The sequence below is a fragment of the Pseudophryne corroboree genome, chromosome 2 (genome assembly GCF_028390025.1).
Source record: "Pseudophryne corroboree isolate aPseCor3 chromosome 2, aPseCor3.hap2, whole genome shotgun sequence".
NCBI classification, from domain to species: Eukaryota; Metazoa; Chordata; class Amphibia; order Anura; family Myobatrachidae; genus Pseudophryne; species Pseudophryne corroboree.
In genome coordinates this window covers 81,411,268-81,426,467 of record NC_086445.1, presented here as the reverse complement: position 1 = coordinate 81,426,467, position 15,200 = coordinate 81,411,268, and positions in this window count along the sequence as shown.

The following is a 15,200-nucleotide window of genomic DNA, read 5'->3' as shown; positions in this document are numbered from 1 at the left end:
TTGGAAGAAATTGCTGAAGCATGCTGAGCTCAGCTCCATCTTCATGGAAAAACATGTAGGGGCTCTTGCGTGACAATGCCCCCAATTTCGACACCCGTCGAGCAGATGCCAATGCCAACAGTGTGACCACCTTCCAAGTTAGAAACTTTACGTCCACCTCCTGTAAAGGCTCGAACCAATCCGACTGCAGGAACTGCAGCACCACATTAAGATTCCAAGGTGCCGTAGGAGACACAAAGGGTGGCTGGATGTGCAGAATCCCTATCAAGAAAGTCTGAATCTCAGGGAGAGCAGCCAATTGTTTCTGGAAGAAAATGGACAAGGCCAAAATCTGGACCTTTATGGAGCCCAAGCGTAGGCCCACAACCACACCTGCTTGCAGAAAGAGGAGAAACCGTCCTAGTTGAAACTTCACCGTAGGAAACATCTTGTGTTCACACCAAGACATGTACGGTTTCCAATGTGATGGTAATGTTTAGACGTTACCCCCTTCCTAGGCTGTATCAGGGTAGGAGTGATTTTGTTCGGAATGCCCTTCCGAGCTAAGATCTGGCGTTCAACCTCTATGCCGTCAAATATAGCCGTGGTAAGTCTTGATAAGCGAACGGCCCCTGTTGCAGAAGGTCCTCGCGAAGAAGAAGATGCCTGGGATCTTCCAGCAGTAACTCTAGAAGATCAGCATACCAAGCACTTTTTGGCCAGTCCGGAGCAATGAGGATCGCCTGAACTCTTGTTCTTTTTATTAGCTTGAGAATCCATGGGATGAGTGGAAGTGGAGGGAATACATACACTGACTGGAACACTCACGGAGTAACCAGGGCGTCCACTGCCACTGATTGTGGGTCTCGTGACCTGGAACAGTATCTCCGAAGCTTCTCGTTGAGGCGAGAGGCCATCATGGCTATCTGAGGTACACCCCATCGGCTTTTCACCTCTGCGAATGCCTCCAGGTGGAGGCCCCATTCTCCTGGATGGAGATCATGTCTGCTGAGGAAGTCTGCTTCCCAGTTGTCCACTCCCGGAATGAAGACCGCTGACAGCGCCCGCGCATGCTTCTCTGCCCAGAGGAGGATTATTGTCACCTCTGACATTGCAGCCCTGCTCTTCGTTCCGCCCTGCTTGTTTATGTTGGACACCCCTGTGACGTTGTCCGACTGAACCTGAACGGCTTGATCTCGCAGAAGATGTGCCGCTTGTAGAAGGTAGTTGTACACGGCCTTCAGATCCAGAATGTTTATTGGAAGGAGAGATACCTGAACTACTACTTTCCTTGGAAATTTTCCCCCTGAGCGACTGCTTCCCAACCCCTGAGACTTACATCTGTGGTTAGATGAATCTAATTCTGAATCCTGAACCTGCGGCCCTCGAGTAGGTGAGAAGTTTGCAGCCACCAGAGGACTGGAATTCTGGCTTTCGGCAACAGGCGTATCCGCTGGTGCATGTGAAGATGAGATCCTGACCATAAGACCAGGAGATCCAGTGGGAAAGACCGTGCAAGGAATCTTTCATACTGTCGAGCCTCTCAGTAGGCAACCATCTTCCTCAGAAGGCGAATTCACAGATGAACCGATACTCAGGCTGGCATCAGGACATCCCAAGCCATTGATTGGATCACCAATGCTTTCTTCACCGGTAGAAACACCCTCTGCACTTCCATGTTGAGAATCATCCCCAGGAAGGAACGCCTCCTTATCGACTTCAAATGCGAAATTGGAAGATTCAGGATCCACCCAAGATCCTGGGACAGTTGATTTGAGAGAGTAACACTCTGTAAAACAACATCTCCCTGGAGGATGTAAAGGTCGCCCAGATATGGAATTATGTCCAATCCTGGTTTGTGGAGCGGGAGTATAAAGGCTGCCATGGCCCTGATGAACACCCTCGGTGTTGCGTAGAAGCCAAGTTCAGTGTTTGGAACTGGAAGTGACATATTTGTAGTGCAACCCTAGATAGGCCTAGAGAGGCGGCCAGATTGGAATGTGAAGTATGCACCCCTGATATCCCGGGATACCAGGAATTTCTCTACATCTCGAGCAGATGTCACCACTCCCAGATTCCATCCTGATTTGAACACCCACCAGTAGGGAATCATTGACCCCAGGTTTGAATAGTAATCCCTGTTACGTAAATGAGGTGGAACTGGAATAATGACATTAGTTTGACAAATGATAAGATAGCTTCCAACAGTAGTGCACTTTCTGCCTGAGAAGCTAGTAAGCCTGATTTGAATAATCTGCGAAGCGGGATTACTAGAAATTCTAGTATGCACCCCTGGGTAACCCAACTGTTTCCAGGGGTCTAGGCAGGATATCGCCCAGATGTGTTACTGAATCTCTTTAGTCTAGCTCCCACCTGCCTGATCCCCAGGCACCGACAAACCAAAGGGTTTGAAAAAGGCAGAATTTTAAATCAGTCCCTGGGAACCTGGCGGCGCAGGTTTTCTGGATTTCCCCAACGTCCTCTAAAGGAAAAGGAGGAATATGTGGAATCATGTTCGAAGGAATCGCAGTGTAGGTGTAGGATATAATTTCCTGGTCTGTGCAGCTGCGGAAGGAAGACATACCGACTTACCTGCAGTTGACATGGATAACCAACAGGGTCTTACCTGTGAAGGGCGGACCTGTCACACCTTACTCAGATTCTGCATCCGCAGTCCATTGGTGTAGCCACCGTCCCCTGCATGTCGAAACTGCCAGAGCAGTGGTCCCTGCATTATGCAGGTCAATCTCCTTCATGGCGTCTTGCCGCGAAGCCTATAGAATCCTGTATGTGACATAGAACAAATACAAGTCACTTCTACACATAGAATCTAAATCATCAAGTAAGGAGCCTGACCACGTTACAATAGCCCCAGAGATGTACGCAAAAGTGGGTCTCCGAGTCACACCTGCAGTATTAGAGATTAGTCTCAATAGGTGATCAGCCTTTATGGAGGTTGTACCAGGGACAGGTAAGACAACCATATTTGACAATTTAGACACTCTATAGCAGGCTTTTTCAACCAGTGTGCCGTGGCACACTAGTGTGCCGCGACCAGCTGCAAAGTGTGCCGCAGAGCCAGAGCAGCTTCCTGCACCTTCAGAGTGAACTGTTAGCCCGGGCTCTTCTCAGAGGATTAGTCGTGCTCCGGCCGTGACCTATGCCTTGTAGACGCGGCGGTGTAATATCGTAGGTCACGGCCGCCGCATCTCACCACCCAGCCAGCCCACCCGCCTGCATACACATCTTCCGGTTCCTGCCTGCATACACAGCTTTACTTGCCCACCCACATCCACACCTGCCCGACTGCCCGCTGCTCAGTATTGGCAGCAATCGACTATGAACAATCCCCGCCACTGAGGGACAGGAAGGAGGACAGCTGACCGGTAGGGGCTAATATTTGTTATTTTATTTCTCCTGTGGGGAACAATAGGATTTATGTGGGGAGAATAAGGATTTATGGGGGGAACAATGTGAATAATTCATGTGGGGAGCAATAGGATTTATGTGGGGAGAAATGTGATTGATTTATGTGTGAACAACATGATTTTGTGGGGAGCAATGTAATTGATTTATGTGGGTAGCAATAGGATTTTTTTGTATTGAGCAACATGGTTTATGTGGGGAGCAATGTGATTGTTTTTTTCTGTGTAGGCCAATGTATGTGTGGAATTTTTTTTTTACTGTGAGGGCCAATGTGTGTGTTTTGTTTTTTTTCTGTGGGGAACTTATGGTATGCCTTGGCAATTTTAAAATATTGTTCAGTGTGCCGCGAGTAAAAAAAGGTTGAAAATCACTGCTCTATAGGGATGTGGATAATAACTCTGGGTGTACTCAGGTTTTCCCAAATAAGGAGTTCAATGCTCTACACAGTGGGAAGGCATTCATTATATACATATAATAATATTCCTTATCCCTAATAGCCTCAAACATATGTTGGACCCCTCATATATATGCATTATATGGGCAAGTGTACGCTTTCTAAGGTACGGAGTTGGGGGGAGAGGCACAGCAGTGGGATTTGAAACCCCACTTTTCTCAAAACTGCGGCCTCTACCCAGTATGGGATATATTGTAAGCAATATATTCTTAAAGCACACCTTATGGAGGCCACCCCAGGGGGATCTGCCACCGAAGCCTGAGATGTGTACAGTTTTGAGCATGGTATAGACTCCCCAGGAGAAGATATTCATTCTGCAGTACAGGACAAAGTCCCTTAAACATGGTAAAGTGGATTATACATACACAGGAAAATGTCAACACAGTTTCCCCCCCAGAATATCTTCAGAGTCACAGAGCACAAGAAGCCAGCCACAGCGCGCCCTTACAGGCTTTTATAAAGATAAAAGCCCCACTGACTAACGTAACCTTAACAGGGTAGCTAGTACATAATATCACTCCCCCCTTTTATAACACCTTTTACCTCAGTGCAGTTCTGTGGAGGACAGCGTTCCCTGTCAGCGTGTGTCTGCAGGGAGAAAATGGCGCTGGTTAGTGCTGGATCCGCTCTAAGGAGAAGCTCCGCCCCCTGTAATGGCGCGTCTTCCCGCACTTAGAGATTATACTGGCCTGAGGTAATTTTTGCAGCAAACTGTGTTAGACCTTGAAAGCTATGTTTGACCAGTGTCAGGGTATCGCGCTGGCCCAGGACGCCCCTCACAGCGCTGTACACAGTGTGCCGCTGAGCCTTCTAGAGCGCAGCCTGTCAGAGCTGCGCTCCCACCCTTGTGCCGCCATTCCCGCCGGGGACTCCAGCGTCAGATTCACTACTCTTCTTTCTTCTGGCTCTGTTAGGGGGTGGCGGAATGCTGCGGAAGTGAGCGGTCGTCTCGGGCGGCTAACGATCATCACCCTCAGGAGCTCAGTGTCCTGTCAGCAGAGATAGTGGCCATTAACCTCTCAGGGTTGGACACTACTCCCCCCCTAAGTCCCACGAAGCAGGGAGGCTGTTGCCAGCAGCCTGTCTGTAAAATAACAATCTCTAGAAAACAATAAAACTAAGAAAACTCCTAGGAGCTCCCCTAGCTGTGACCGGCTCCTCCGGGCACATTTTCTAAACTGAGTCTGGTAGGAGGGGAATAGAGGGAGGAGCCAGCCCAAACTGTTAAACTCTTAAAGTGCCAGTGGCTCCCAAAGGACCCGTCTATACCCCATGGTACTAAAGGAACCCCAGCATCCTCTAGGACATAAGAGAAACATAGTTAACTTCTCTATACCAGGGACAGCCAACAAATGCATCTCTCTGAACGTTCACCAAATTGAGACATCTGCAGGGCCTGGGTGATCCTGAGCGGAAGGGCCGGATTAAGAGTTGTGCGGGTCCCACCCAAAAAATTTACAAAACACACAGAAACACACAAACTTAACCTAGGGTCTCACCCACAGTCACTCGCAGCTCTTCTCACTGGCCAGGGCTCTGCTATGGTGCTCCACGGCTTCTCTTTCAGCTGCTGGGTGACAGATGGCTCTTGTCCTTGAGGCGATGCCACCTGTAGACTCTCCTTCATTGGTATGTATCCGGCACTGGCAGGGCACTCTCCGGGTCCTCAGTATGGAGCCCACCAGGCAGGGTCCTCATTGCAGAGTTCTGTCCGCAGGGCTTCTCTCTCACTGTCTGCATCACTGCTTCTGAATATATACTCTACTGCATACAGAGCGGCACTGTGTTTGCACTATGCATTCAGAAGCAGTTTTGGACAGACTGACCCTGTTGCCCCCCTCTTTAATCCGGCTCTGATGAGAGGGTGTGGACAAATTTGGAAAGTATGACCAAACCCCCTAAAAAAAAAACATTTAAGATAGTATGCGTACCACCGCAAAGCAGCATCACACACTACAATAGTGGCATTTCTCTTACTGGGCAGATGGCCCAGGCACCCGCAACGACCCTCCAACATGCCTGGATCCTAGGTAATTAGTAATTCCCTCAGCATCCCTACCTATGGCCACAGCAACTTCCTGCTTTATTCTCATGTGTGTTTGTTTGTTATAGCTTGTAACACTTGAATGTTATAAGTTATAGATGCTCTTTCTTTCATTTAATATATTGTTTTTATGTAAAGCGCATCAGGTTACTATCACTGCTCTATAGGGGTCATTCTGACCCGTTCGCACCCAGCGGTTCTTTGCTGTGGTGCGAACAGGTCGGAACTGCGCATGCGTGGCACCCGCAATGCGCACGTGCGTCGCTGCCCAGCATCGCCGGGCAACGACCAAAAGAGAGAAGAAAGTGATTGCTAGCGCGATCGCAAGAAGATTGACAGCGGGGATGCATTCCGAGGCGGATACTCACCGTTTTCCGGTCATGGAGATCCGAACGCAGGTGTGTCCAGGCATTTGGAGGGCGGTTGTATGACGTCAGTCCCGGGACCTTCGTCGCTGGATCCGTCGCACAGGATAAGTAAGTCTGACCCTGGTCTTGTTTTGCAGGAAACTTTTTTAGTATAGCAGGGCTGCACAAGCGATCGCAGCCCTGCTATGCTAAAATACACTCCCCCATAGGCGGCGTCAAATTGATCGCATGAGCAGCAAAAAGTTGCTACGTGCGATCAACTCAGAACGAGGGCCTATACCAGTGTAGGGAGCATAAAACTGTGTCATACCCAAGCGTAATGAAAATAAGAAATTGCACCTGATGAGAACAAAGCACAGGACAAGAAAAAGATAAATACATGCATTTAATATTGGTTGCATGACGGCACCAACCAGCTATTAAATAAAATAACGTGAAGGTGATAAACTCTTTTTAACAGTCGTGGTTTCGTTTCTGCAGTTTGCTACTGACCCTGTGTAAATGTGACAAGCTCCTCAGTGCTTATTCGATAACATTTTCTCATTAGGATGCACCTTTCCTGCCAAAGAAATGTCGCGTCACCTTTATTGACTAACCCGCGCATTGTGTTGTTCAAAGATGTGGGAGATTAATGACGTGATATAACATAGCTATTTTCCACATACATATAAAACCACAGGTTGTAATCTTTGCAGTCAGTTATAGCGATTTACACATTCCACTAACTGCATGATTTACAGTACACATTTTCAAACCCACATGGCCACCTGTAGCGGGATACCAAACAGTGGGGCAGATGTATTAAGCCTGGAGAAGTGATAAAGCAGTGATAAGTGCAAGGTGATAACGCACCAGCCAATCAGCTCCTAACTGTCATTTTTCAAACCTGTAATGATTGGCTGTGTGTGTTATCATCTTGCACTTATCACTGGTTTATCACTTCTCCACGCTTAATACATCTGCCCCAGTGATACCAGATGATGCGGGAGACTCTAGAGATGAGCGGGTTCGGTTTCTCTGAATCCGAACCCGCCCGAACTTAATGGTTTTTTTCACGGGTCCGAGCAGACTCGGATCCTCCCGCCTTGCTCGGTTAACCCGAGAGCGCCCGAACGTCATCATGACGCTGTCGGATTCTCGCGAGACTCGGATTCTATATAAGGAGCCGCGCGTCGCCGCCATTTTCACACGTGCATTGAGATTGATAGGGAGAGGACGTGGCTGGCGTCCTCTCCATTTAGATTAGAAGAGAGAGAGAGAGAGATTGACCTGATTTACTGGAGCTTAGGAGTACTGTAGAAGTGTAGAGAGTGCAGAGTTTACTAGTGACTGACCACAGTGACCACCAGACAGTGCAGTTTTATTTAATATATCCGTTCTCTGCCTGAAAAAAACGATACACACAGTGACTCAGTCACATACCATATCTGTGTGCACTGCTCAGCCCAGTGTGCTGCATCATCTATGTATATATATCTGACTGTGCTCAGCTCACACAGCTTATAATTGTGGGGGAGACTGGGGAGCACTGCAGTGCCAGTTATAGGTTATAGCAGGAGCCAGGAGTACATATTATATTAAAATTAAACAGTGCACACTTTTGCTGCAGGAGTGCCACTGCCAGTGTGACTGACCAGTGACCTGACCACACTGACCACCAGTATAGTTAGTAGTATACTATATTGTGATTGCCTGAAAAAGTTAAACACTCGTCGTGTGACTTCACTTGTGTGGTGTTTTTTTTTTTTATTCTATAAAAAACTCATTCTGCTGACAGACAGTGTCCAGCAGGTCCGTCATTATATAATATATACCTGTCCGGCTGCAGTAGTGATATATATATATTTTTTATATCATTATTTATCATCCAGTCGCAGCAGACACAGTACGGTAGTTCACGGCTGTAGCTACCTCTGTGTCGGCACTCGGCAGTCCATCCATAATTGTATACCACCTACCCGTGGTTTTTTTTTCTTTCTTCTTTATACATACATACTACTACATCTCTTTATCAACCAGTCTATATTAGCAGCAGACACAGTACAGTACGGTAGTCCACGGCTGTAGCTACCTCTGTGTCGGCACTCGGCAGTCCGTCCATAATTGTATACCACCTACCCGTGGTTTTTTTTTCTTTCTTCTTTATACATACATACTACTACATCTCTTTATCAACCAGTCTATATTAGCAGCAGACACAGTACAGTACGGTAGTTCACGGCTGTAGCTACCTCTGTGTCGGCACTCGGCAGTCCGTCCATAATTGTATACCACCTACCCGTGGTTTTTTTTTCTTTCTTCTTTATACATACATACTACTACATCTCTTTATCAACCAGTCTATATTAGCAGCAGACACAGTACAGTACGGTAGTCCACGGCTGTAGCTACCTCTGTGTCGGCACTCGGCAGTCCGTCCATAATTGTATACCACCTACCCGTGGTTTTTTTTTCTTTCTTCTTTATACATACATACTACTACATCTCTTTATCAACCAGTCTATATTAGCAGCAGACACAGTACAGTACGGTAGTTCACGGCTGTAGCTACCTCTGTGTCGGCACTCGGCAGTCCGTCCATAATTGTATACCACCTACCCGAGGTTTTTTTTTCTTTCTTCTTTATACATACATACTACTACATCTCTTTATCAACCAGTCTATATTAGCAGCAGACACAGTACAGTACGGTAGTCCATGGCTGTAGCTACCTCTGTGTCGGCACTCGGCAGTCCGTCCATAATTGTATACCACCTACCCGTGGTTTTTTTTTCTTTCTTCTTTATACATACATACTACTACATCTCTTTATCAACCAGTCTATATTAGCAGCAGACACAGTACAGTACGGTAGTTCACGGCTGTAGCTACCTCTGTGTCGGCACTCGGCAGTCCGTCCATAATTGTATACCACCTACCCGAGGTTTTTTTTTCTTTCTTCTTTATACATACATACTACTACATCTCTTTATCAACCAGTCTATATTAGCAGCAGACACAGTACAGTACGGTAGTCCACGGCTGTAGCTACCTCTGTGTCGGCACTCGGCAGTCCGTCCATAATTGTATACCACCTACCCGTGGTTTTTTTTTCTTTCTTCTTTATACATACATACTACTACATCTCTTTATCAACCAGTCTATATTAGCAGCAGACACAGTACAGTACGGTAGTTCACGGCTGTAGCTACCTCTGTGTCGGCACTCGGCAGTCCGTCCATAATTGTATACCACCTACCCGTGGGTTTTTTTTCTTTCTTCTTTAGACATACATACTACTACATCTCTTTATCAACCAGTCTATATTAGCAGCAGACACAGTACAGTACGGTAGTTCACGGCTGTAGCTACCTCTGTGTCGGCACTCGGCAGTCCATCCATAATTGTATACCACCTACCCGTGGTTTTTTTTTCTTTCTTCTTTATACATACATACTACTACATCTCTTTATCAACCAGTCTATATTAGCAGCAGACACAGTACAGTACGGTAGTTCACGGCTGTAGCTACCTCTGTGTCGGCACTCGGCAGTCCGTCCATAATTGTATACCACCTACCCGTGGTTTTTTTTTCTTTCTTCTTTAGACATACATACTACTACATCTCTTTATCAACCAGTCTATATTAGCAGCAGACACAGTACAGTACGGTAGTTCACGGCTGTAGCTACCTCTGTGTCGGCACTCGGCAGTCCGTCCATAATTGTATACCACCTACCCGAGGTTTTTTTTCTTTCTTCTTTATACATACATACTACTACATCTCTTTATCAACCAGTCTATATTAGCAGCAGACACAGTACAGTACGGTAGTCCACGGCTGTAGCTACCTCTGTGTCGGCACTCGGCAGTCCGTCCATAATTGTATACCACCTACCCGAGGTTTTTTTTTCTTTCTTCTTTATACATACATACTACTACATCTCTTTATCAACCAGTCTATATTAGCAGCAGACACAGTACAGTACGGTAGTTCACGGCTGTAGCTACCTCTGTGTCGGCACTCGGCAGTCCGTCCATAATTGTATACTAGTATCCATCCATCTCCATTGTTTACCTGAGGTGCCTTTTAGTTGTGCCTATTAAAATATGGAGAACAAAAATGTTGAGGTTCCAAAATTAGGGAAAGATCAAGATCCACTTCCACCTCGTGCTGAAGCTGCTGCCACTAGTCATGGCCGAGACGATGAAATGCCAGCAACGTCGTCTGCCAAGGCCGATGCCCAATGTCATAGTACAGAGCATGTCAAATCCAAAACACCAAATATCAGTAAAAAAAGGACTCCAAAACCTAAAATAAAATTGTCGGAGGAGAAGCGTAAACTTGCCAATATGCCATTTACCACACGGAGTGGCAAGGAACGGCTGAGGCCCTGGCCTATGTTCATGGCTAGTGGTTCAGCTTCACATGAGGATGGAGGCACTCAGCCTCTCGCTAGAAAAATTAAAAGACTCAAGCTGGCAAAAGCAGTAGCACCGCAAAGAACTGTGCGTTCTTCGAAATCCCAAATCCACAAGGAGAGTCCAATTGTGTCGGTTGCGATGCCTGACCTTCCCAACACTGGACATGAAGAGCATGCGCCTTCCACCATTTGCACGCCCCCTGCAAGTGCTGGAAGGAGCACCCGCAGTCCAGTTCCTGATAGTCAGATTGAAGATGTCAGTGTTGAAGTACACCAGGATGAGGAGGATATGGGTGTTGCTGGCGCTGGGGAGGAAATTGACCAGGAGGATTCTGATGGTGAGGTGGTTTGTTTAAGTCAGGCACCCGGGGAGACACCTGTTGTCCGTGGGAGGAATATGGCCGTTGACATGCCTGGTGAAAATACCAAAAAAATCAGCTCTTCGGTGTGGAGGTATTTCAACAGAAATGCGGACAACAGGTGTCAAGCCGTGTGTTCCCTTTTTCAAGCTGTAATAAGTAGGGGTAAGGACGTTAACCACCTCGGAACATCCTCCCTTATACGTCACCTGCAGCGCATTCATAATAAGTCAGTGACAAGTTCAAAAACTTTGGGTGACAGCGGAAGCAGTCCACTGACCAGTAAATCCCTTCCTCTTGTAACCAAGCTCACGCAAACCACCCCACCAACTCCCTCAGTGTCAATTTCCTCCTTCCCCAGGAATGCCAATAGTCCTGCAGGCCATGTCACTGGCAATTTTGATGATTCCTCTCCTGCCTGGGATTCCTCCGATGCATCCTTGCGTGTAACGCCTACTGCTGCTGGCGCTGCTGTTGTTGCTGCTGGGAGTCGATGGTCATCCCAGAGGGGAAGTCGTAAGACCACTTTTACTACTTCCACCAAGCAATTGACTGTCCAACAGTCCTTTGCGAGGAAGATGAAATATCACAGCAGTCATCCTACTGCAAAGCGGATAACTGAGGCCTTGGCATCCTGGGTGGTGAGAAACGTGGTTCCGGTATCCATCATTACTGCAGAGCCAACTAGAGACTTGTTGGAGGTACTGTGTCCCCGGTACCAAATACCATCTAGGTTCCATTTCTCTAGGCAGGCGATACCGAAAATGTACACAGACCTCAGAAAAAGAGTCACCAGTGTCCTAAAAAATGCAGCTGTACCCAATGTCCACTTAACCACGGACATGTGGACAAGTGGAGCAGGGCAGGGTCAGGACTATATGACTGTGACAGCCCACTGGGTAGATGTATGGACTCCCGCCGCAAGAACAGCAGCGGCGGCACCAGTAGCAGCATCTCGCAAACGCCAACTCTTTCCTAGGCAGGCTACGCTTTGTATCACCGCTTTCCAGAATACGCACACAGCTGAAAACCTTACGGCAACTGAGGAAGATCATCGCGGAATGGCTTACCCCAATTGGACTCTCCTGTGGATTTGTGGCATCGGACAACGCCAGCAATATTGTGTGTGCATTAAATATGGGCAAATTCCAGCACGTCCCATGTTTTGCACATACCTTGAATTTGGTGGTGCAGAATTTTTAAAAAAACGACAGGGGCGTGCAAGAGATGCTGTCGGTGGCCAGAAGAATTGCGGGACACTTTCGGCGTACAGGCACCACGTACAGAAGACTGGAGCACCACCAAAAACTACTGAACCTGCCCTGCCATCATCTGAAGCAAGAAGTGGTAACGAGGTGGAATTCAACCCTCTATATGCTTCAGAGGTTGGAGGAGCAGCAAAAGGCCATTCAAGCCTATACAATTGAGCACAATATAGGAGGTGGAATGCACCTGTCTCAAGCGCAGTGGAGAATGATTTCAACGTTGTGCAAGGTTCTGCTGCCCTTTGAACTTGCCACACGTGAAGTCAGTTCAGACACTGCCAGCCTGAGTCAGGTCATTCCCCTCATCAGGCTTTTGCAGAAGAAGCTGGAGACATTGAAGGAGGAGCTAACACGGAGCGATTCCGCTAGGCATGTGGGACTTGTGGATGGAGCCCTTAATTCGCTTAACAAGGATTCACGGGTGGTCAATCTGTTGAAATCAGAGCACTACATTTTGGCCACCATGCTCGATCCTAGATTTAAAGCCTACCTTGGATCTCTCTTTCCGGCAGACACAAGTCTGCTGGGGTTGAAAGACCTGCTGGTGAGAAAATTGTCAAGTCAAGCGGAACGCGACCTGTCAACATCTCCTCCTTCACATTCTCCCGCAACTGGGGGTGCGAGGAAAAGGCTCAGAATTCCGAGCCCACCCGCTGGCGGTGATGCAGGGCAGTCTGGAGCGACTGCTGATGCTGACATCTGGTCCGGACTGAAGGACCTGACAACGATTACGGACATGTCGTCTACTGTCACTGCATATGATTCTCTCACCATTGAAAGAATGGTGGAGGATTATATGAGTGACCGCATCCAAGTAGGCACGTCACACAGTCCTGTCAAAGTCAAAAATATTACATAGAGAGACCATATAAACTGCACACATATAAGTCGCTATACTTGCAAATATGCGCAGCGAGCACAGCAATATATGGAAACACACGCATTTGCTCGGACATGGCACAGAGATGGATTCGGCACTTGTTTCATACAGTACATGGTTATAATAATGAACAGCACCAGACATCATGGAGATTTAGAATTGGCTAATGAATTAATGTCATGGATGTGTATCATTCGAACCGAACCAGATAAACACATCATGTTTGGTATTGAAGCAAGCAGAATCAGGTGTGGGTTAGTTTGAGGCCTGTTGTGTTGTTGTGGGACATTGCAGCGGATAGATATGATTATATGTATAAAAGCTAAGATCATATTGTTAGAACAATATGATGCTCAAGACAACCTTTTACTAAGTTTTCAGGGCTGAACCTGATTAGCATATACAAAGAGAATGGTGACTCAATACAAAGGAGAAAGAAAGACCCCTCCCCCAGGTACTGGTCAAACAGGAAGGTAGTGGTCAGGTGTGGCCTCAGAGAACAGATGTAATGTAGCTACACTCACAGACACACACACAGCTACCTGGCACCAAGCAGCATGGCGGCTGAATCCCCAGGACATCTTCCAAACTAAAGGCTAAGTATATAATCACATGGCTATAGAAGGAAATATAGACATATTGCTTTCTGGTTTAAATAGGATATTGTAACTTGGCTGTGATGATTGTTGGGTGTTAGTGTTGGTGCCCTGTGGAATCTGTGATGGTAGCTGGGATCTTGTTAATCATAAATACCACCATGCAGTACTTTTGAATATGTGCTGGTAGCAATGGCAGGCTGATACTTGTGAGTACCTGGTGGTCTGGTCTTGTGATAACTCATATGCTCTGGTTATTGAGATACTGAAGTTGTTTGGGATGTGAAATTATGAGATGGTTCTAGGAAGTTGGATTACATTGTGAAAGGTGTTTTAGATGGTTTGGAATTGTAAAATCAGAACATATGCATTGTTTTGAGGCTTGGACATTTTGGAAGAAAATGGAGTCTTGTGTTTTCTGCTATGTGATTGTGGTTTAGTATAGAGTGCCATGTGTTTGGACCTGCAAATCTAAAATGGCTGCTGCTGGATGTCTTCCCCTCCCCCTTTCAGCCATGTGGTGTGGTCTTTGGAATCAAGTGGAGGTTTCTCAAAATGGAGTCTAGCTTCCATCCCATGCTGTATTCAGCATTGACTAACTGCGCAGCGATTGTCTCTCACATGTGTAGTTTTATCTGCAACCATGTTGTCTCTTATTTAATGTTATCATGAGCCATTTCTCTCTATCTCTCTCTTCTTCTCTTCCCCTTCCATTTTCCCATAAATAGTAATTGTATTGTATTGTATTTCTTGTGTAGTTATCTGGTTAGGTAGTCTCTGTTATATTGTAGTGTATCATTTGTACTGTGATTCTCTTTTACAAGTATATTAGATATAATACAGTTAATAGGCTTTGGACCCTAAACCAGTATCTGTGTATTTCCTATAGTGTAATGTGTTCACTTGAGCGTCGGTGACGCTCAAGCAGCTTTGTAGTTAGTCAGGTTACACAAGGTTGCACTTACACCCTGTATTCACATTAAGGTATTCTGTGTATTTCATTGGTATAAGGTTTAGACATAAAAGTATAGTGTTGTGAGCGTCTGCGCCGCTGGTGATCTCCTCGTGGTCTCGAGCGAACCGCTACGCCATAGCGAATCATTCTGTCCTGTGATCACTGGGCCGTGAGCGAACGTGACGCTTGAGCGTCTCGCCTACGGCTGAGCGATCGTTACGCAACTAGCGTACCATTACGGTACTTCTTAAGTAAACAGCGTACAGTGTTCTTAGCTTCATAAAGGGTTGTTATAAGGCAAAGGAATTTAGCATTGTCAATTGCGGGCTCGTCCTATACTTCTCATATCTGCACTAGGTAGATCAGCAGACATTATCCCTCCAGCAAAGGGTGGGAGGTTGTCTCACAGTGCTGACGGGATAAGCGTCTGCTTCGCTTAGATAAAGAGTGCTGAAGGAACCCGGTAACCGG